At 41.3% G+C, this 22,437-nt stretch overlaps 1 protein-coding gene across 6 annotated transcripts in view; it reads left to right on the top strand.

Annotated features, from left to right (window-relative positions):
- The window catches only part of MARCHF6 (membrane associated ring-CH-type finger 6), a 1,566,402-nt gene that overhangs the window by 872,648 nt on the left and 671,317 nt on the right, over positions 1-22,437 (top strand). The window lies entirely within an intron of this gene.

The following is a 22,437-nucleotide window of genomic DNA, read 5'->3' as shown; positions in this document are numbered from 1 at the left end:
AAAATACTCCCATCAGAAAGCAATGGAAAAACAAAAATTTAGCACAATCTAGTAGGAAGTGACCACCTATGATTGAATGAATACGAAATGCTGAAGAAAGTTTGTAGGGTAGTTAACAGAGGAAAGCCTTCTGTAAAGGAATAGTTCCATCTGTAGTCTGTCAACCTGTGAACAAGGCTAAGCGCCATGAGATATTCAACCGAGAAAACAGTACTCGGGAAAAAAAGGGGTAAATAACCTAAAACAAAAAAACACAAAACGACGTAACCAGGATAAAAAGTAAGGCCTTCAGAGGCCGGGCACTGATGTGCCCAATGTGGAGGGGTAATGGTACGATGACAGGTACCTGTTGCGCTCGGGGAATTCTTATGGGTCCATTAACGGGAGGAGAACATGTGAACAGATCATATCAGGTGCGACGTGTTTTCGACCTTCTAGGCCTCACTACTTGCCAGTCGTCATGAATCTTGGCTGGAAGGTGTACTATCTGATGATGGACAGGAGGCGTTGAGTCGGGAAGCACAATTTGCCATTGTCTCAGAAAAGGGAGACCTTCTTCCAAGGAGCGGATGATGTGGGTGGAACCGTTATGGGTTACCTGTAGGGTAGCGGGATATTTCCATTTATATTGGATGTTGTGATTCCTCATGGCCTTAGTTAGCGTTGCCATATTGCGACGAAGTTGCAAAGTGTATTGCGACAAATCGGGTAGAATTTTAAGGGTGGACATACCCTCGGGTAATATATTCCCCTTTCGTAATGCTTCCATGACTTTCTCTTTAGTGGTATAGAAGTGGAGTCGAAGCAGAACGTCCCTGGGGATTTCTTGAGGCAGGAAAGACGGTTTAGGGACCCTGTGGATTCTGTCGATTGTCAGGTCCAGTGGTGACAATGACGGCACTAAGGTGTGAAAGAGGTCTTGGGCGTAGGGCAAGAGTTGTTGTGTAGTGACCGTTTCTGGGACCCCCCTAATTTTAAGATTGTTCCTACGGGAACGGTCCTCAAGGTCCGCCATTTTCCGTTGGATTTTATCAATAGCCTCATGGTGTGCTGAGTGCGAGTCCACCAATGTATTAAATGAGGAGGTGACATCACTCATTTTGTCTTCCACCTGTTGTACCCTGTCGCCAAGTTCGTTTATTTCAACTCTGCATTGGCGTAAGCATGTTGTCATATCTGTTTGCAATGAGGATCTCAATAGCGTTAATAGTTCCTTTAACATAGTGTCAGAGATGGGTTGCCCTGTGGTCGGGAACTGTGCAAAAGGGTCTTGCGTGCACTGAGGGGTATGTCGACCGCTGGTAAGGTCACTCACCTCCATATCCCTGTCTGTTGCTCTGGGTTGTGGGTGGGTGACTGGCTCCATCCTGGGTTTCGACTTGACTGGGCTCCTGGACGACGGAGACGTGTTGGGAGAGTCAGAGTCTGAAGATGGAGTTCCTGTGTCTTCCTCCATTTGCGCTGCATCTTCCGCTCGAGCCTCCGTGCACACTGGAAGCTGCAGTAGTTGCTGTGTGTGTCTCCCTCCGCCATCTTTCCGTGGCCCGCGATCTATGGCTGGGTAGTAAGCCGACAATTTAAGCTCGTTTGGCTGCTTCTGGTGTTTCCGCGGCATGATGAAATGCACGGCGGGTGTTTCCGAGATGCGGATCGGTCGGTCTGCTGGCTCTGGCCGGTCTATAGCGGGTGATTGCTGCCTGATTCCCCGAGCGCTGAGCGGAGCTCTTCTAGATAGCGGCCATCACGCTGCGCGGTCGCCACGCCCCCCCTTTTTGTCATGATTTTGAGGTTGTTATTAATAAGTGGCATGGGGCGGTAGTTGCCAACATTACTGGTATCTTTCCCAGGTATGGTTATGACCATGATAAAGGCTGAGTTTAATTTGTTGTGAAGGGAGTCTCCATCCCAGAGAGAGTTAAAGAAATGTGTCATAAAGGGGGCTGCCAAAATTCTTATAATATCCTATTGAAAATCCATTGGACCCTGGGAATTAGCACATCTTTAAGGACTCTATGACTTCCTCTATTTCCTCTGAACAGAAAGGTCTGGCTAAAAGTTCCTGATGGGAGTGTTTAATTTTAGGGAGGTTAATGTCTTGGAAAAAATGATTCTATTGTTTTTGGAGTCTTAGAGAGACAATCATATAATCCTGACTAAAAGGCATGGGTGGTTTCCATGATGCTCAAGGGATTCTGGGTTAGGTTTCCTGTTGTTTTTCTGTGTTTTCTTTTTTTTTTATTTCTGTATTATTGTTGAGTGCTATATCACATTTATTGCTGCTGCCTATATCACACATTGTTAGTTTGTTTTTTTCACTATTTTTCCTAGTGCGGTTTATTTTTTTCTATTAGGTTTCCTGTTGTGGTGCAGACTTTGGGGAAGGTTAGTGTGTGTGGTTTGGGGCTGAGTTCTTCTGCCAATTTAGACCCTATTTCTTTTTGTGAGTAGAAATGGGCCCGGTCCATCTTAAGTGTTTTTTTCAGCTGAAGTGGTCAAGGCAAGGTTAAGTTGAGCGCGGGCTAAGTCTAGACGTGATACAGTATCTGGGTTTGGGTTTCCTTTGTGACACTTTCTTAGCAGAAGGAATTCCTTCTCCAGCTTCCTTCTTCTAACTCCTCGTTCATGTTTCAGTTGTGGGGAGAGCTGAATGAGTCTTCCTCTCACTACTTTGTGGACTGCCTACCAAGTCCGTAGGGAGGCCGAGTTGTTATTGTTCTCCACAAAGTATTATTTTAACACTTTTTCCAAGATCGTACAGTGGACAGGATTAGTCAATAACCGCCCACGGCTTCCAATACCACTTATACACCGATGGCACCCAAAACTATCTGTCTACTCCTCACCTCACTCCTTCAGTCTCCTCTCGCATTGCTGGCATATCAGCATGGATGTCACACCACTTCCTTAAACTAAACCTCTCTAAAACTGAGCTATTAATATCCCCCCCAGCACATGCCCCCCTCCATGACTTTTCCGCCTTGACTATTGCAACTCCCTTCTCATTGGCCTGCCTCTCCATAGGCTATATCCTCTTCATTCTGTCATGAATACTGCTGCCAGACTTATCCACCTTACCAACCGCCCAGTGTCTGCCAACCCTCTCCTCCAATCCCTACACTGGCTCCCAATCACCCAGCGAATTAAATTCAAAATACTAACCACAACATACAAAGCCATTCACAACTCTGCCCTGAGCTACATCACCAATCTTGTCTCCAAATATCACCCAAATCGTCCCCTCCGTTCTTCTCAAGACCTCCTGCTCTCAAGCTCTCTTGTCTCCTCCTCCCATGCTCGTCTCCAGGATTTCTCCAGAGCCTCTCCAATCCTCTGGAACTCGCTACCTCCACTGCTCCGGCTATCCCCTACTCTTACTACCTTTGGGCAATCCCTGAAAACGCATCTACTCAGGGAAGCCTATCACGTCTCCAACTAATCTCCTACCACTTCCACCGGCTCATTCCAGACAGTTATAACCTTTTGTACCACCTGCCCCACCCTATTAGATTGTAAGCTCTTCTGAGCAGGGCCCTCTTAATCATCTTGTATTTTATTGTATTGTAACTGTATTGTCTCCTTTTTATATTGTAAAGTGCTGCGTAAATTGCTGGCACTATATAAATCCTGAATACTAATAATAATACTAATAATAATAGGGCCCCATTAAGGCATCATTTGGAGGGGTCCTTCACCCTAGATGTGCCACTCAAGGTTAGTGTCTTTAGTGATCTTATAGGGAAGTGTCTCAGGTTTTAGAGGCAATCCCTTAGGGGGTATTTGTGGATTGCAGGGAAATGTGGTCTATCCTGAAGTGATTGCAGTGTGAAATAGAGTAGTGCATGTAATCTTTGGTGCAGGGGTTCATTTTCCTCCAAATATCAACCAAACCTTTTAAATTAAGTAGTTGTGCCACCTTCAAGCTTCGCCTGGATTTTGGGGTTCTTCAATTTGACTTGTCTGAGAGGTCAAATGGTGTATTTCGGGGGCGTGGCCGGCTGCCGAGGAGTATGGTCGCAGTGTGAGAGAGCTCCGTCCGTAGCCTGTGTACCGGAGCGAATTACAGCGTACCAGAGTGGTTATCCGCGGCGATTTTTGTCCCACGTAGGTCGGGCAGCTCTAGGGATCATGTCCAAACGGAGAAAGGAGGCTAAGAGACTCAGCCGAATGACGGACTTTTACCGCCAGCCCCGCGATGTGCAGGCCCAAGATGGCGCCGGTCGGCTGGAAGGCAGAAGCGGAGATAGACAGGCTGCTGATGACTCCCTGCGGCGTTCCCTTTCACAATCCCTGGCGGATCACTCTCCCAGAGGTAATCTACATTCCCCATCAGCTTCATCCACTTCCAGCCCTGTAAAAGCCAAGCTGCCATATGTACAAGGGGAGGGGGAGGAGGGCCTAAGCAACTCATCTCTGAATGACACAAGAGAACTGCAGGACTCCATTGTAGAATTCCCCACTAGTAACCAACCGGTTATTGATACAACACTCAAGGATATGCTAGTTTCCCTTCGTAGCACGATCCATGCTGATATCCTTTCTCTCACAAATCATTTTAAAGCAGAAGTACAAGCGGTGAACTCGAGAGTGAACCATATTGAACATAAAATGGGAGAATTCGCAGGTACCATCAACAAAGTCATTGATGCACATAATGACAGGGAAGATGATCTGATTTCTATGAAAGAAAAGATGGCCGACCTCGAGGATCGCTCGAGGAGAAACAATATTAAAATTAGAGGCATACCGGAATCGGTCAAATCGCCAGATCTACTCCCATACTTTCAAAAAATCCTGCAAGAGGCTCTACCGGAAGCATCCTTGACAGATCTCACTATCGATAGGATCCACAGGCTCCCGAAACCAAAACACATCCCGGAACATTTGCCGAGGGATACGATAGCGAGAATTCACTTCTATCAAGCAAAGGAACAGTTCCTTCTCTGTATCCGCAACCCTGATAACATGCCTCCTTCAGCGTCGGGCCTTTCCTTCTTTCCAGATTTGTCGGCATTTACGATGCAGAGGCGCAGGAACATGGCGACAATCACAAAACCACTGAGAAATCATCGCATCCCATACAAATGGGCATACCCGGCGAAACTTCTTGTTTCCAAAGATGGTGTGACCATCCCTATCAAAACAGTGGAAGAAGGACTTCATCGTCTACGCGAATGGAACATCTTGGACCCAGACGAATGTTCTCACTCAGGTACACCTTCTCCCCGGTTGGGATCACCTGCCTGGCCGAAACGAACATCCGACTGACCACTTAGGTAATCATACTCTCTGCATTTCAAGCAGCTCCGGTACTGGGCGGACATATGTTAAGTTCTCTCTTGCCCTCTATTGTTTAAGGGTTTTTTTGCCCCTACTGATTCTATTGAATCATCTTTTTTATTGTTTTGGTGTGTAAGCGCCTAAAAGGTTTTTGTTTTGTTTTGTTTTCAATACAGCAAATATATATCGCACAGCGACTTTCTGGTCACTGGTTCTGTTAAACTGAAAGTCAAGATTTCTAGGCTGTTATATTGTTTTTCCTGTTTCTATTATAATAGCTGTTGAATATCACCTGGTTCTGATCCGAGGATCTATACACAACAAGTAATGGGTTTTAAGGTAACATCTTTTAATGTAAGAGGCCTTAATAGTCCGCATAAGCGGAGCCAACTTTGGAGAGAAGCTGCGAAACTTCACAGTGACATTTTATGCTTACAGGAAACCCATTTTATGGACTCTAAACATCCCTTACTGAACAATCGACATTTTCCAACTACTTTTTTCTCTAATGCTCAAAAAAAACATAGAGGTGTAGCAATCTTGCTTAGGGACACTCTACAATTCAAATGCACTCAGGTGGAACTGGACAATGCAGGCCGTTATATTATTTTGGTAGGCGAGATTGATGGTACCCTATATACTATAGTAAATGTATATGCCCCAAACACTAAGCAACTGTCTTTCCTTAATAAAGTAAAAAAAAAGGTGGCTGGAATGCGCAAGGATTACCTTTTATTCTGTGGTGACTTTAACACAATTCCAAACCCAGTCTTAGATGTCTCCGCTCGCCCTGGCAGGAGTGGGGGTAGGGTCACCCTTGCACGTTTCTTGGCATCAGAAGCATTATTTGATGTATGGCGATGCCAACACTCTACAGAAAGGGATTATTCATATTTTTCTAGTGTGCATAATTCATATTCTAGAATAGACTTGTTTTTAGTAGACAAATTTCTCTTGCAAAGAATAAATATGTCATTTATCCACAATATTACATGGTCAGATCATGCTCCGGTGTCGGTAATAGTGGAGGGCCCACAGGTGGAGACTAGAGCTAACCGATGGAGAAACGACACGTCTCTTTTCTCTCATCCGAAATTTGCAAAGGAAATCAACTCTGAGTTACGGGAGTTCTTCGTGCGTAATGCCGAGTCGGTTTCAGACCCTTTTGTAGTATGGAACTCGCACAAGGCTTACATGAGAGGTATTCTCATAAAAATGGGTAGCATGCTCAAAAAACAAAAGAATCAAAAAATTGATGGTCTTCTTGCCCAAATTGAAACTCTGGAGGCTACTAACAAGCAGACCCCAACCAGGGATAGTAGCTCATGTATAGAAGGCCTTAGACATGAATTGAGATTATTACTGATCTCCAATTATAACAATTCGTTGAAGAAGTGGAAAGCCCGATTTTACCAGCAAGGGAATCGAGCAGGGAAACTCTTAGCCAATCAAACAAAAGAAAAAATCATCAAACAAAAAATTCCATATATTTTTCATCCGATTAGTGGAACTAGATTATCCAACCCAAAAGAAATAGCCAACGCCTTCAGAGATTATTACGAAGCTTTATACAATTTGAAAAACGACGATTCCACCCCACAGCCGACTGTAGAATTGATTGATAGCTTTCTGGATAAAATAGCAATACCTTCATTAGACCACATCCATCAGCAGAGTTTAAATGAACCAATCTCCCTTACAGAGCTACAAAAAACAATTATGACACTACCATTGAATAAATCTCCAGGCCCAGATGGGTTTTCATCTGAGTATTATCGTAGTTTTTATCCTGTTTTGGGTAAACACTTGCTAAATACTTTTGAGAAAGCTTCCACAATCTCGTCGTTTCCCCCAGAAATGTTAGCTGCTACGATAATAACTCTACCTAAACCAGGTAAATCAACAAATTTCCCTCAGAATTTTAGGCCCATCTCCTTGCTAAATGTAGATGTGAAAGTATTTGCAAAAATCCTGGCCAACAGATTGGCGAAAATATTACCAAATTTAGTAAAAAATGACCAAGTCGGTTTTATTAAAGGCAGACAGGCCCCGGACGCGACTAGGAGGATTGTCAATCTAATCCATGCGGCTGAAATCTCGGGAGGGCCTTCTCTGCTTCTAACCCTGGATGCAGAGAAGGCCTTCGATAGGGTCCATTGGGGCTACCTAAGTCAAGTTTTGGATAGGTTTGGCATTAAGGGAACTATAAAATCTGCTATCTCGGCCCTATATACCTTTCCTTCGGCGATGGTGTTTACGGAAGGTATGTTTTCCGATAGTTTTGAAATAACCAATGGGACCAGGCAGGGGTGCCCATTGTCCCCACTAATATTTGCGCTTGTAATGGAACCCTTGGCCGAGGCAATCCGCACCCATCCTACAATATCAGGTATTCCGATTATGACGCAATCCCACCCTGTTACTTTATTTGCAGACGATGTAATTCTATCCCTATCTCATCCGAATACCTCGCTTCCAGCAGTGCATGACATTTTAGAACAGTTTAACAGTATCTCTTATTACAAAGTTAATGCATCTAAGTCTAACGTTCTTGGGATCAATATCAAGGAATCTGATAGTAAATACTTAGCTTCACATTTTCCGTACCCGTGGACTACCCAACCAATACAATATTTAGGAGTGAAAATTATGTCTCCTAGTTCTGGGTTATTTAAGGTAAATTTATTGCCGTTATTGTCTTCCATACATCAGGATTTGGAAAGGTTAAAGAAATATTACCTCTCATGGATGGGTAGACTAGCAATATATAAAATGATAATTCTTCCAAAATTCTTATACATGTTCAGAGCCTTACCTATAAAAATCCCTGTATCTTTCTTTAATGCAGCCCAAACCCAACTGTCAAATTTTGTATGGCAAGGGAGAAAGCCCAGATGTCCTAAAAATATTCTTTGTAAGAAGAAGGAGGTGGGTGGAATGGGTTTACCTGTGCTGAGAGATTACTACATGGCATCTTTACTAGATCAATTGCAGTTCTGGTTCCCCAATAAAGTAGAGAAAAAATGGGTAGCGATTGAGCAATCTTGGGTAAATACCAACTCCCTGTATGATACATTGCTGGCCTCCTCTTTTACAGATATTAAAATAACATCGAAATGTCCAACGATCCAAATAGTTTTAGAAGTTTGGAACAATTTCTTACGCAGCGTACAGGATCACCAGAACTTAACAGAGATACATGCTCCCATATCTTCTCTATGTGTAGTACTGGAAGATTTAAACATAGAAATATGGGAACAGGTGGGAATTTCGCGGGTTTCGGACTTATGGGAAAAGGATAGATTAATTCCCTTCAAAACTCTGGTGGACAAATTCTTGTTACCATCTTCAGCCTATTTCTCATATTTGAGAATATCCTCCTTTCTATCCCATCATAGGGGTTTTTTCCATTAAAATACCTCATCAGGCATGGTCATTTTGGTCCACTGGGACGAATGAGAAGGGGGGGATTTCACTCTTTTATAGTCTTATACAGCAAAAAGGTCATTTTAGCAAAATATCCCCCATTCTGAAATGGGAAAGGGATCTGGAACAATCTTTCTCTACGAATCAATGGAAAGTAGCGATACATAGCAATAGTCGTTACATTAGATCCATTTCCCATTGGGAGACTACCCAAAAAATGCTGCTTAGATGGCACTATACCCCCTACATTTTGGCGAAATTCAAAAAGGACTCCTCTCCTGATTGTTGGAGAGGATGTGGGGGGATGGGCACTTTAATTCATATGATATGGGAATGCCCTCATCTAAGGAGTTTTTGGAGGGGTGTGTTTTCTCTGATTGCCAAAATCACGGGTGTTATTAGAGAGGCCACTCCAGAACTGGCAATTCTGAATTTGAATATTGACCTATACCCTCCGCCTCTTAGATTGATAACGATACAGATTCTAGCAACAGCTAGGCTCCTAATCGCATGTCACTGGAAAAACCCTTCTTCTCCAAATATTAGCGAGCTTATTAAAAAAATAGATGAGACTTTTAAATATGAACAAATTCTTGCTTCCACGGAATGTAAATCCCACAGACTGTACTCTCAGTGGGCACCTTGGGTCAGCACCAGGAATATTGTTTAAGTTGTGTTATTCTGACTCTTGTATTTGTTTCTCAATCTTTTGGTTTCTCAACCTGAATTGAATAATCTCTATATACAAAAATTATCTGAGAGAGGTCAGGCACTTTTATTTTGTAGTTCTTTTTGACAACTCAATTTTAACTAATCCTATTGTTGGTTTTGCCACAACATGATTATATTGCTTAGTGCATTGATACTTGTTATGGTTGTTTTAAACTGTATATTGTATTGCTTGTCTTCTCAATAAAAAATATCTAAAAAAAAAAAAAAAAAAAAAAAATGGTGTATTTCTCCCCCTAGGATTACTGTGCCTAGGAAGTGTGGCCATAAGGTTTGTAGGACCGATTTCAAGAATCTCCCTTGGCCTTTGTTAGGTGTGCATAAATAAATGAATGTGTAGGTCCCTCCATCTATCTTGCCGGCTACCAGTAAGTAGCATACCTCTGGGTCCCTAATAGCCTTAGTGAGTGAGAAGTTAATTTAGAAAAACAGACTGCCACCCCTCTCGTCTTGTTCTCAGCATTCACCAAATAGACGTGAGCTGGGGGGGGGGGTGTACCCAAAAAAAGAACAAGATCATCCTAATTAGGACAGGCTAATCTGACTCCAATAAGAGAAAAAAAAGCCTATTGGAAAAATGTAAATTAAAATGGGGTTAATGGTGCTACCTATGACCTAATCAAACCCTCTGTGTATGACAGTGAATACGTGTATGGTGCAGCAGCCACAGGATACTATACTTAACTAGGTAATCCTCAAGTGTTTAAATAACATAAACCATCATTAGGGATGCACCAATGCCACTTTTTTGACACTGAGTACGAGTACCAATACTTGATATTATGTACTCGATGATACCGATTACCGATACTTGATTTTGGCCATGTGACCATTTAAAAAAAAAAAGAAACAATACACATTTTCGCCATAATATGAGGAATTTAAACACAGTCAAACGACATTATGAAAGAAAATGTTTATTTTCTGGTCACAAAGCTGTTAAAGTGCAAATTGCACAGAACATGTTATGTAAAAAATATCAATGCAATGTCATGTACATTGCAAGTTCATAATGTTTAGGCATGAAGAGAAGCAAGAACAGTACAGTACCTCAGTCAACTCACAACACAAGACATTATAACATGTCAAAAATAAATAAATAAAAACACAGCATGTGTTTGTTTCCAGTTCAACTTCTTACACCTGTGTAAGAGAAACACATTTCACCGACAGAGCATTCCAGGATGGCAAGGATGTGTGTTGGCGTGTAGGCGGCTCTAAGGCATCATTCACAGCTCAAAGCAGCTGCTTCTCCAGGTGTTTTAGCTCTTTTGAGCTTTTTTTTTTTATTTATTTTTTTTTTTTTTTCATGGTCATTGACCAAGGAACAATATGTGGTTTCAGAAGTTTGGTGGCAGGGCAGCTTACAGGCAGCAGGCAGAAAAAAATAAAAGCCAAAGAAATTGGAAATGGGAATCTTTGGATTTTTTTTATTTTTTTCTGCCTGTAAACTTCCCTGCCACTAAACTGAAACTAGTGTGCAATGGGCTGATATGGAGGGAGGCGTTAAGAGGCAGGAAAAAAACTCAAACTCCTAGAGGAGCAGATGCTTTTAGCTGCCTTGTACAGGCATCGTGCCTTGAAAATGAAAAGCTCAAATTTCACACAGAACATGAAATGTCATTGTTGGTGATGCCACATATAAAACAAACATCACATTCATGTCATCACATCAACCAAGCCAAGTGCAATACAGTTAAATAATGTTAGGCCTGAGGAGGAGCAACTGAACAGTACCTCAAAACTTAACATTATATTGTAACCATTTTTTCAATATAAAAAAAAAAAAAAAATGCTAGCTTCTAGTTCAACTTCTTATGAAACTCGTGAAAAAACATTTTTCACAAGCCAAAATTAGGTTCATTCCAGGATGGCAAGGCCAAGTACTTAGCAGCAGTAAGGCCACATGCTCAATAAAGCTCAAAGTTGCTGCTCCTGCAGTTGTTTGACCTCCCTGTTTTTGAGCCTTTCATTTGCCTGTAGTGTTAACTCTATCGCCCCATATTAGGCTATGTGTCCCCCATTCATTGCACGTTGAATCACCTATAGTGTGCAATGTTCACACCATAGGTGATTAACTTTTTCACTTAAGGAAAAAGTTTGTGGCATCGAGTTAGAAAGGCATTTTTTTTTTTTTTTTAAAGGCCAACATGGAGGGGAGTTAACAGGCAGAGGAAACGCTAAAAAAATGCTCAAATGCCAGGTTAAGCAGTTGCTTTGAGCTGCAGCTTGCAGCTGTGCATGATACCTTACAGTTGGACAGCAACAAGCGGTAGATTACTTTTCCAATGCAAACACAAGTGGCACATTTTTTTTAAGAAACAGTAGAATCTCTGCATGTTCAGTTAGAAGTCGGTTTCTGGTGTCAGTCAGAATGTGTGATGCTGCACTGAACAATCTCTCACTTTCCACACTACTGCAAGGAGCTGAAAGATATTTTTGTGCCATTTGGGCTAGAGTGGGAAATTGCAGTTTGACTGCCCAAAACTCGAGAGGTTTGTCTGAACGAGGCACAGTGACCTCTCCAAGATATGCTTCTGGTTGTATGGTAGCAGCTGTGGGAGCACTATTCAAAATTGTAGATGAATAAGCAATTTCTTGAAAAAACACTGTCCACAGTCACACTGGTACCTGGCTGTTGCTCAGTGCAAGATATTTTGGTAGCTGGTTTCTCAAGCACCTCAGGTGTAGCTGCCTGTACATACCTGTACAGAAGATATCTGTTGCATTTCCAGCATGAACAGCTTTGGCCTGCCTGCCAGCATCTGCATTTGAGAAGAACCAATCGTTATACCTAGAAGAAGAAAAATACAAGACATTAGACAATGTCATGCAAGCAAAGCAACAACTGTGGAAGCTTGCTGTTGGGCACTGATGGAAGGAAAGGTGATGGTGGGGGGCACTGCAAAAACAATTGTCTGGCCTGCTCTGTGCAAAACCATTACACAGATGCAGAGCCGGTAAGTTTGTCATTATCAATGTTGTTTTGTGTTTTTTATGACGGTGAGATTTACAGTGTTATTACTTGCATTACATTTTTTTTTTTTTTTTTTTTTTTTTTTTTTTTTTTTTATGCAAGCAAGTGATAAGTCACTGTAAAATATCACCTTCATCCAAAAAAACAAAATCATATCATCAATATTCAAATGAAAACAATGCAAAATAGCAACCAGCAATAAATAATTGATTACCTTGGATTGAGTAAGGTAGCGATGCAGTAAAGTGTATTTTGCTCCATGTCAGAGAACCGTTTCTGCAATGCACCAAGCAATGTGTTTTTCATAGTTTTAACATTGTGGTCCTCATCCACTTCTTTAGATAATAAGCGTTGTGGCCCAGTTACTGCAGGAATTACATCCGAGGTAAACGAATCTGAACAACTCACATGCCGAGTCAACTCTTCAAAGGGAGCCAAGATGTTTGATCATCTTCTCCATGAGATTCCACTGATTTGCAGTGACCGTTGCAGACAGCTCATGTTTTGACACATACTCCAATGGCCTGTTTTTTGCTAGATCAGAGACTGCAGCATGTAAAAAGTGCTGCCCCAGGGAGTCTGAACATCTTGTTGAAGTCTTTTTAATGGATTGATCAAGCTGGATCTGCATACCTTGCAGCCGAGAATATGTCAAGTTTCAATGTTTAAAGTGCCCAACTATTTTGTGCCCAACTCCCACAGCCTCTGTAATGGTGTGCTGTGATAAAAGCCCCTCTGAGACAGCCAGCTGAAGTGTATGTGCCACACATGAAAGACTCGGAAGACCAGCATCTTGTACACCTTATATCATATCTCTGCCATTATCACAGACTACCACGTGGACAGAACTTTTGGGAATCGCCCAAATGTCCAGTATTTCTTCTAGTATGCTTCTTATAGCTTGGCTTGTGTGAGAGCCTTGAAATGTCTTTGCGTGCGACATGACTTGGTGCAGAGTGAAATTGGCATCAATCCACTGTGTGGTTAAGCTAATTACAGACACAGGACTCACACTACTGCTCCAAATGTCCGTGGTGAAACTGATAGCCTTTTATGTCCTCCTGTAGCATGTTGGTAATATTTTTTTTTCACTGTGTTGTGTAATTGTGGCAAGATGAAATCTGTGACATGACGGTGGCTGGGAATGTTGTACTTTGGCTCCAAAAGATTCATAAGTTGCCAAAAACCAATATTGTCAACTATTGATAGTGGCTGATCAAGAACAATGAATTGGGTAACTACTTCAGAATTTTTTTTAGCCCTTGGGTTATACATGGAAAATGTTTCATGTCTGGCAAGGGTTTGCTGCAGTGTCAGCTGCTGAGTGCAAGAGCTAGTGACAACTGTAAATTTGCCATGCTCAGTCTTGTGTTTCGTTTTGAGGTGTTTTATGACATTGCTGGTATTATAAGAACTAACGTTTGAACCTCCTCTAGATATTTTGTCAGAACAGAGTTTGCAGTCTGCAATGCATTTGTTGGTTTCATCAATTTAAAAAAAAAATAACTTCCAGACAGCTGACATTTTGCTGGCAGTGGCATCCGTTTGCATTGCACTTAAAGCCAGCAATAATTGCATCTCTCCACCTTAAAGGGGAGGTCAGGAAACTGGGGAAAAAATGTTGAGCCCAAACGTTTTGTTTTCTGATTTTTTATTTATTTATTTCCACACATGATGACACCTACTTTTTTTTTTTTTTGAATAATGAAGCTGTTCTCACCAGTGCTTGTTTGGTCCTGCTGCATCCAGCATCTTGGTATGGCCAGCGGGGATGATGAAATCAAGCTGTCGGGTACAATGGTTGGTATCTCGACCACATTTCAAAAAGCAGAGGATGGTCTTGGAAAGGCACATGCAGGAAAATCTTAGGCAAGAGACAACGATGATTTATGTAACAGCAGCAATCATTTGCCACCATGGTGGACATGTTAGGCAACAACGACAATGTGGGACAATGAGTTATGTAACACACACAAACACAGGCCGGCTGCCATGCTGGACAGTGGACATTATGTTAGGCAAGAGAGAGAGAGACAATGGGACAAACTAAGTGTAACACAGGTCGGCTGCCATGTTAGGCAGTTGATGTAAGCTAGTAGTACTGTGCAGCAATCACCGGCCATGGGACACAAGTAGAAAGCAAGCAACAGTTAGAAATAGAGAAGAGCACTCACTGGCCGCCATGAGGGGACATGGTGTAAGGAGGATGCTCATTATGTGGGGCAACCATGTAGCAGCAGCAAATACGTCATGAGGGAAACAGCACTCACAGCCGCGCGGAGAGAGGCCACAACCTTATCTGGTTCCCGAGCTCCGCCCAAGTTGATGCCTCTTCCGGTATTTTCTGGTATCGGTGCATTTTCAGGAGTACCATTACCCCCGGAAATACCGATACTGGTATTGGTGCATCCCTAACCATCATATAATGTGACATATAGTAAACTAATTATGTGCAGACAACTGAAAAAATGAAATAACATCTAACTTCACAGCTGTATGACACTAATTAGGGTAAACCTAATAGACCAAACCAAGTGTTGATTGTAAAGTAACACCAAATAACATCACACAAGAAGGTGATTGTATATATAAAATCCTTAAATTATTCAAACACAATGATCATAATCAAAAATGGACAAAAAACTAATTTTATATATATATATATATATATATATATATATATATATATATATATATATATATATATATATATATATATATATATATATGTATTGCAAAAGTATTCGGCCCCCTTGAACTTTTCAACCTTTTGCCACATTTCAGGTTTCAAACATAAAGATATAAAATTTTTATTTTTTGTGAAGAATCACCAACAAGTGGGACACAATTGTGAAGTGGAACGAAATCTATTGGATTTTTTAAACTGTTTTAACTAATAAAAAAATGAAAAGTGGGGCGTGCAAAATTATTCGGCCCCCTTGCGTAAATACTTTGTAGAGCCACCTTTTGCTGCGATTACAGCTGCAAGTCGCTTGGGGTATGTCTCTATCAGTTTTGCACATCGAGAGACTGAAATTCTTGCCCATTCTTCCTTGCAAAACAGCTCGCGCTCAGTGAGGTTGGATGGAGAGCGTTTGTGAACAGCAGTTTTCAGCTCTTTCTACAGATTCTCGATTGGATTCAGGTCTGGACTTTGATTTGGCCATTCTAACACCTGGATACGTTCATTTGTGATCCATTCCTTTGTAGATTTTGCTGTATGTTTGGGATCATTGTCTTGTTGGAAGATAAATCTCCGTCCCAGTTTCAGGTCTTTTGCAGACTGCAACAGGTTTTCATCCAGAATGGTCCTGTATTTGGCTGCATCCATCTTCCCCTCAATTTTAACCATCTTCCCTGTCCCTGCTGAAGAAAAGCAGGCCCAAACCATGATAATGCCACCACCATGTTTGACAGTGGGGATGGTGTGTTGAGGGTGATGAGCTGTGTTGTTTTTATGCCAAACATATTGTTTTGCATTGTGGGCAAAAAGTTGGATTTTGGTTTCATCTGACCAGAGCACCTTCTTCCACATGTTTGGTGTGTCTCCCAGGTGGCTTGTGGCAAACTTTAGACTAGACTTTTTATGGATATCTTTGAGATTTGTGCAGTGTACGACTGATTGTTGTCCTATGGACAGACTCTCCCACCTCAGCTGTAGTTCTCTGCAGTTCATCCAGAGTGATCATGGGCCTCTTGGCTGCATCTCTGATCAGTCTTCTCCTTGTCTGAGCTGAAAGTTTAGAGGGACGGCCAGGTCTTGGTAGATTTGCAGTGGTCTGATTCTTCTTCCATTTCAAAATGATCACTTGCACAGTGCTCCTTGGGATGTTTAAAGCTTTGGAAATCTTTTTGTATCCAAATCCAGCTTTAAACTTCTCCACAACAGTATTACGGACCTGCCCGGTGTGTTCCTTGGTCTTCATGATGCTCTCTGCGCTTTCAACAGAACCCTGAGACTATCACAGAGCAGGTGCATTTATACAGAGACTTGATTACCACAGGTGGATTCTATTTATCACCATCAGTCATTTAGGACAACATTGGATCATTCAGAGATCCTCGCTGAACTTCTGGAGTGAGTTTGCTGCACTGAAAGTAAAGGGGCCGAATAATTTTGCACGCACCACTTTTCAGTTTTTTTATTTGCTAAAAAAGTTTAAAATATCCAATAGATTGTGTTCCACTTCACAATTGTGTCCCACTTGTTGGTGATTCTTCACAAAAAATGAAAATTGTATATCTTTATGTTTTGAAGCCTGAGATGTGGCAAAAGGTTGACAAGTTCATGGGGGGCGAATACTTTTGCAAGGCACTGTGTGTGTGTGTGTGTGTGTGTATATGTGTATATATATATATATATATATATATATATATATATATATATATATATATATATATATATATATATATATATATATATATTATAGTGTGTGTGTGTGTGTGTGTGTGTGTGTGTGTGTGTGTGTGTATATACAGTGGGGATGGAAAGTATTCAGACCCCTCTTTGTTATATTGTAGCCATTTGCTAAAATCATTTATCCCCCCCCCCCCCCCCCCGTCATTAATGTACACAGAATTGTTGACATTTTTGCAGATTTATTAAATAAGAAAAACTGAAATATCACATGGTCCTAAGTATTCAGACCCTTTGCTGTGACACTCATATTTAACTAAGGCGCTGTCCATTTCTTCTGATCATCCTTGAGATGGTTCTACACCTTAATTTGAGTCCAACTGTGTTTTATTATACTGATTTGACTTGATTAGGATAACCACACACCTGTCTGTATAAGACCTTACAGCTCACAGTGCATGTCAGAGCAAATGATAATCATGAGGTCAAAGGAACTGCCTGAAGAGCTCAGGGACAGAATTGTGGCAAGGCACAGATCTGACCAAGGTTACAGAAAACAATCTGCTGCACTTAAGGTTCCTAAGAGCACAGTGGCCTCCGTAATCCTTAAATAGAAGAGGTTTGGGATGACAAGAACCCTTCTTAGAGCTTGCCACCCTGGCAAATTGAGCTATCAGGGCGAGAAGATTATATAAAAGTGTAGCGCTTTAAAAACATGGCATATTTACTGCCATTATTACAAATGCATATATTCAACAAACAATATCAATGTGAACTGGTACACACGCCATGCAAACTACTATTTGCTGTATACAATTATAAAGCAAAAATAAATCAGAATCAAAAAAGTAAATAAAAAAAAATAAAAAAATTGAAAAAAATGTGAAAATAGAAAGAGTCTATGTGATTCACACACAGACATTTTAGAGACTCTTTGTATTTTCACATTTTTTCATTTTTTTTTTTTTTTTATTTACTTTTTTGATTCTGATTTCTTTTTGCTTTATAATTGTATACAGCAAATAGTAGTTTGCATGGTGTGCGTACCAGTTCACATTGGTATTGTTTGTTGAATATATGCATTTGTAATAATGGCAGTAAATATGCCATGTTTTTAAAGCGCTACACTTTTATATAATCTTCTCGCCCTGATAGCTCAGTGTGCTCATTATGTGTAAACGATCCTACACCTCCTCCATAGAAAGACCATGCAGTCACCACGTGAGATCTTAATGGATCCTACTCAAATTTATATTTGGAGGATCGCATAAGCTTGTACTTCGGTGTTGCACTTTCTAGAGGGATTTCAAGTATGGGCATTCTGTTCAAAAAGATGACATATCTCCAACCATATGGATCCACATGGATAATAGAGCACATATAAAGAGAAGCAGGGACCACAATAGTGTAATTCTGTTTTTCGTAAAAAAATAATTTAATAAAAAATTATTAAACTCACATGTATACAGAAGATTTGAGCGCTTTTCAATATAAAATCAGGCTGCAGTGAAGTCCCGAGGCGTTTCATCATGAACAGACGTCATCTGGGGTACAACTCCAAAGCAGCCCCCCTGTTTATATAGCCAGACCCCCAATTAGGCATGAATTCCGTCCATCCGTGTCACCACATCGTACTTCCGGTATCACAACATGGCCGCCGGCTTGCGTTTCACGCCTCATTATAGTATATTAAATACGAGGGATTAATCCAGCTAATATTGTATCATATGTTCATCTCAGATAAAAAAATATGTAATAAGCCATTTTAAAGGTCAGGCATAGATCGTATTACCATGTTTTCCATGCTCATATTCTAGCCGGGAGGCGAAAAAGGTGCTTCCGGATTAGATCATTTAACCCCGTACCAATAGGGGAAGACTAACTCACTCATCACTGGGCCGGATGCGACACCCATCCAACCAATCAGCGCACAGAGACAGCGCCAATCATTTGACGAGTCATCATCCGCCGACGGAAGTGAGGTAGACATCGCAATGTCACTTCCGCACACCCAGAGCGCGAACGTACATGGACTGGAACGCACCATCTACACTAGGTGGAACGCAAGCACGTACGGACGTGTGATAAACATCACAACGTCACTTCCGTGCATCCGGACCGCAAATAAACATTGAGTGGAGCGCAACCCCATACACAGGGTGAAACGCAGGCACGTACACGGTGAAACACATCGCCTACGCATGCCATTAAACCACAACAACGCAAACATATCCGCACCCTGCACTGGAAAGCGCTGCCCACATGAACCACTCAAAAGACTTTATTCAAATATCAAAGTGACACAAATGCACTAACGTCGCTTCCAAAAAGCAACAAGGCACATATGACCACTCCACAACATAAACTTATATTCCCCAGCCTAATCACAAAAAAATACATAAAAATGAAGATTATCGATATAGACAAAAACAGCTAAATGTAATCACTATTCTAAAACTTTTAAAAGAATTATATTACTTTTAGACCAAAAAGGTCACCAATCCTAATTCTATATGGGATCATGTTCATTTTACTTGACCAAATTACATTGAAAGATTTCATCATTAATTATGTTCATATATCGCTAAAGGTTCAAGCAAAGGTTCAAAGAGTAGAACCAAATCCACCCAGGTTATTATATTCAACCACCTTATATAATTAATTGCCCTCATAATATCAATCAGGAATTAATTAAAAAACAAAAAAAATATAAATAATAATAAAAAAAATAAAAAATAGGGCCACCAAAAAGATTGTGTTAATACCGTAGCCCCATCAAGATAGGGACCATGAACCAATGCATTGACACGCCGGATGGACAGAATCATGGCCACAAAAAATTTCCATACAATGCCAGTGACATATATGAAACAAAATATAATGCCCCTAAACATTATTACCATATACAACCGAAAAAAGAAGAAAGGAGAAAAAAGATATAATATGTCCGCCCTACCCATCATTAATAAATGTGTTAATATCCCACTCCACGTTTAAACCAAACGGGGAGTGGGATTTAATAGTATATATCCAGTAGGTCTCTAACCTGGAAACACCCCTGGTCATAGCACCCCCCTCCACGGTGGCGTATACTTGTCAATGATCAGAAACTCCGTTCCAGTGGGGTCACTATTATGACACTTTGTAGTGTCTTGGAACGGTGTGTTTCGAGTCCCTACCTTTAATAAGGGCTATATGTTTGCCTACTCTAATTGCAAATGTTCTAATTGTCCTCCCTACATACTGTTTACCACATGGGCAGGTAATTAAATATACCACATATTTAGTATCGCAAGTACAAAAGGGCTTAATAGTATGTGGCCTGTTAGTAGTTGTAGATATAAATTCAGTTGCTTTACGTCTCCCCAATGTATTATATCTGCATACACTGCATTTCTTACAGGGATAAAATCCAGTCATATTATGGAAAAAGGATGAACGATTAGGTGGATCCAAGACGTTAGGAGCAATGCTGCTTTGTAGGGATGGGACTCCCCTAAAGAGCACTTTAGCTTGTTCCGGTAATCTAGGGCCTAAAACAGAGTCGTTCTTTAATATCCCCAGTGTTTATTTATAATAGACTTAATCTGTCTATGTTGTGATGAGAATGTTGTTAACATAGACCATCTGTAAGTATCATCAGATTTGCGTTGTGCTCTCTCCACAACGAGATCCTCCCTATTAATGTCGACGGCCCTCTGTAATTCTCTATCTAAAACTCTGACATCATACCCTTTGTCCTGAAATTTCTGTTTAAGATTTCCTGCTTGTATTTTAAATGTGTCTAAATCTGTACAGTTTCTCCGGAGACGCAAAAATTGACTACGTGGAACCGAATTTAGCCAAGATCTATGGTGGCAACTATCGAGAGGAATAAAACTATTCCGATCTGTCTCTTTAAAGTGTGTTTTGAACACAAATTTGTTACTTGCTATTTCTATCTCCAGATCTAAGAAATTAATCTAATGCCCCGTACACACGAGCAGACTTTTCAACATCCAAAGTCCGAAGGACCGAGTCCGTCAGACTATCCGATCGTGTGTGGGCTGCAACGGACTTTTGATTCGCCAAAGTCTGACGGACTTTAGAAATGAAGCATGCTTCAAATTTTCCCGACGGAACTCCGCCGGACCCGGTCCCCTTCGAAAACTCCGCTCGTGTGTATGCTACTCCGACGGACTAAAACCGACGCTAGGGCAGCTATTGGCTACTGGCTATGAACTTCCTTATTCGAGTCCAGTCGTACGTCATCACGTTCGAATCCGTCGGAGTTTAGTGTGATTGTGTGTGGCCAAGTCCGTTCGGCCGAAAAGTCTGTCAGAACTCCGTCGGAATTCCAGCAGAACTCCGACAGAACTCCTTTGGAAGTCTGTCGGACTTAAGTCCGCTCGTGTGTACGGGGCATTAGAGGCACTCATCTCAAAAGACAATGAAATGCCTCTATCGTTGTGATTCAAGATGTCAAAGAATTCTCTCAAAGACTCAGGTGTGCCATTCCATAGGTGGAGGATGTTGTCTATATATCTTGCCCACAAGACCAATGAAGGGCTATGATGGGCATAGACGACATCCTCCTCCCACTTGGCCATAAATAAATTGGCGAGGCTGGGGGCAAATTTAGCCCCCATTGCCACGCCTCTTTGCTGTAAATAATAATTCTCGTTAAACCAGAAATAATTATGCTCGGTAGCAAATTCGAGCAATTCAATAAGGTAATCCCGTTGGAATGGCACCAAAGAATCCTCTTGATCTAGAAAATGTCGAACGGCTTCTATGCCTCTTCCATGTGGAATGCAAGTATAAAGGGAGGCCACATCCACTGTGGCGATGATACATTGTTCGTGGGGAGTTCTATTTTCCAGTCTCCTAATCGTAGCCCCAGTATCCTTAAGGTATGAGGGGGTCTTTTTCACGAGGGGTTACAAGTAAAAATCTATGTAGCGGCCTATACGGGAGGTGATAGAATTAATGCCGCTAACTATGGGCCTACCAGGAGGGTTAATCACATCTTTATGGATTTCCGGCAAATAATATATGGTAGGGATCCTTGGGGCAATAGGAATCAAAAAGGCTTTTTCTTTATTATTCAGGATTTTCAAATCATGTCCCTTCTCAACAAGATCTTTTGAGTTGTCTTTTGTATAGATTTGTAGGGTTATTAGGAAGTCGTTTATAAGTCCCTGGTTCTTCCAATATCCTGGACATTTCGGCCTTGTACTGCTCTTTATCTAGAATAACGATCCCACCCCCTTTGTCAGCAGGGCGTATAACCACCTCTTTTTGTTCACATAAAGAACTAAAACCAGTCATTGAGAGGGTGGATCGGTTCACACGTTTAACAGGAAGTTTCTCTAGATCGTCCAGTACAAGGTCTTTAAAAAATTTTACCGCCGGAGCTGTAGGTACAGGGGCTACAAACAGACGAGTTGGATAACCCTGAGTGTACAGTGCCAGATGTGGCTGTTGTGTACTCTGTTCTAAAAGGATTGGTTGTTAAATACCTTTGGATGTTGATTTTTCTGATAAATTTGTGTACGTCTATAAACGTATTGAACTTATTAAGATGTTTAGGAGGTGCATATTTTAATCCTTTATCCAATACGGATAATTTGGCTCGGGAAAAAGTTTTTTTACTCAGATTGAAGACACCCTTTCCTATTAAACTCCCCTT

This window comes from Lithobates pipiens, unplaced genomic scaffold, assembly GCF_037356315.1.
Source record: "Lithobates pipiens isolate NorthernLeopardFrog02 unplaced genomic scaffold, aLitPip1_a1.2 Scaffold_19, whole genome shotgun sequence".
Classification (NCBI taxonomy): Eukaryota; Metazoa; Chordata; class Amphibia; order Anura; family Ranidae; genus Lithobates; species Lithobates pipiens.
This window is presented reverse-complemented; position numbering and strand designations above follow the sequence as displayed.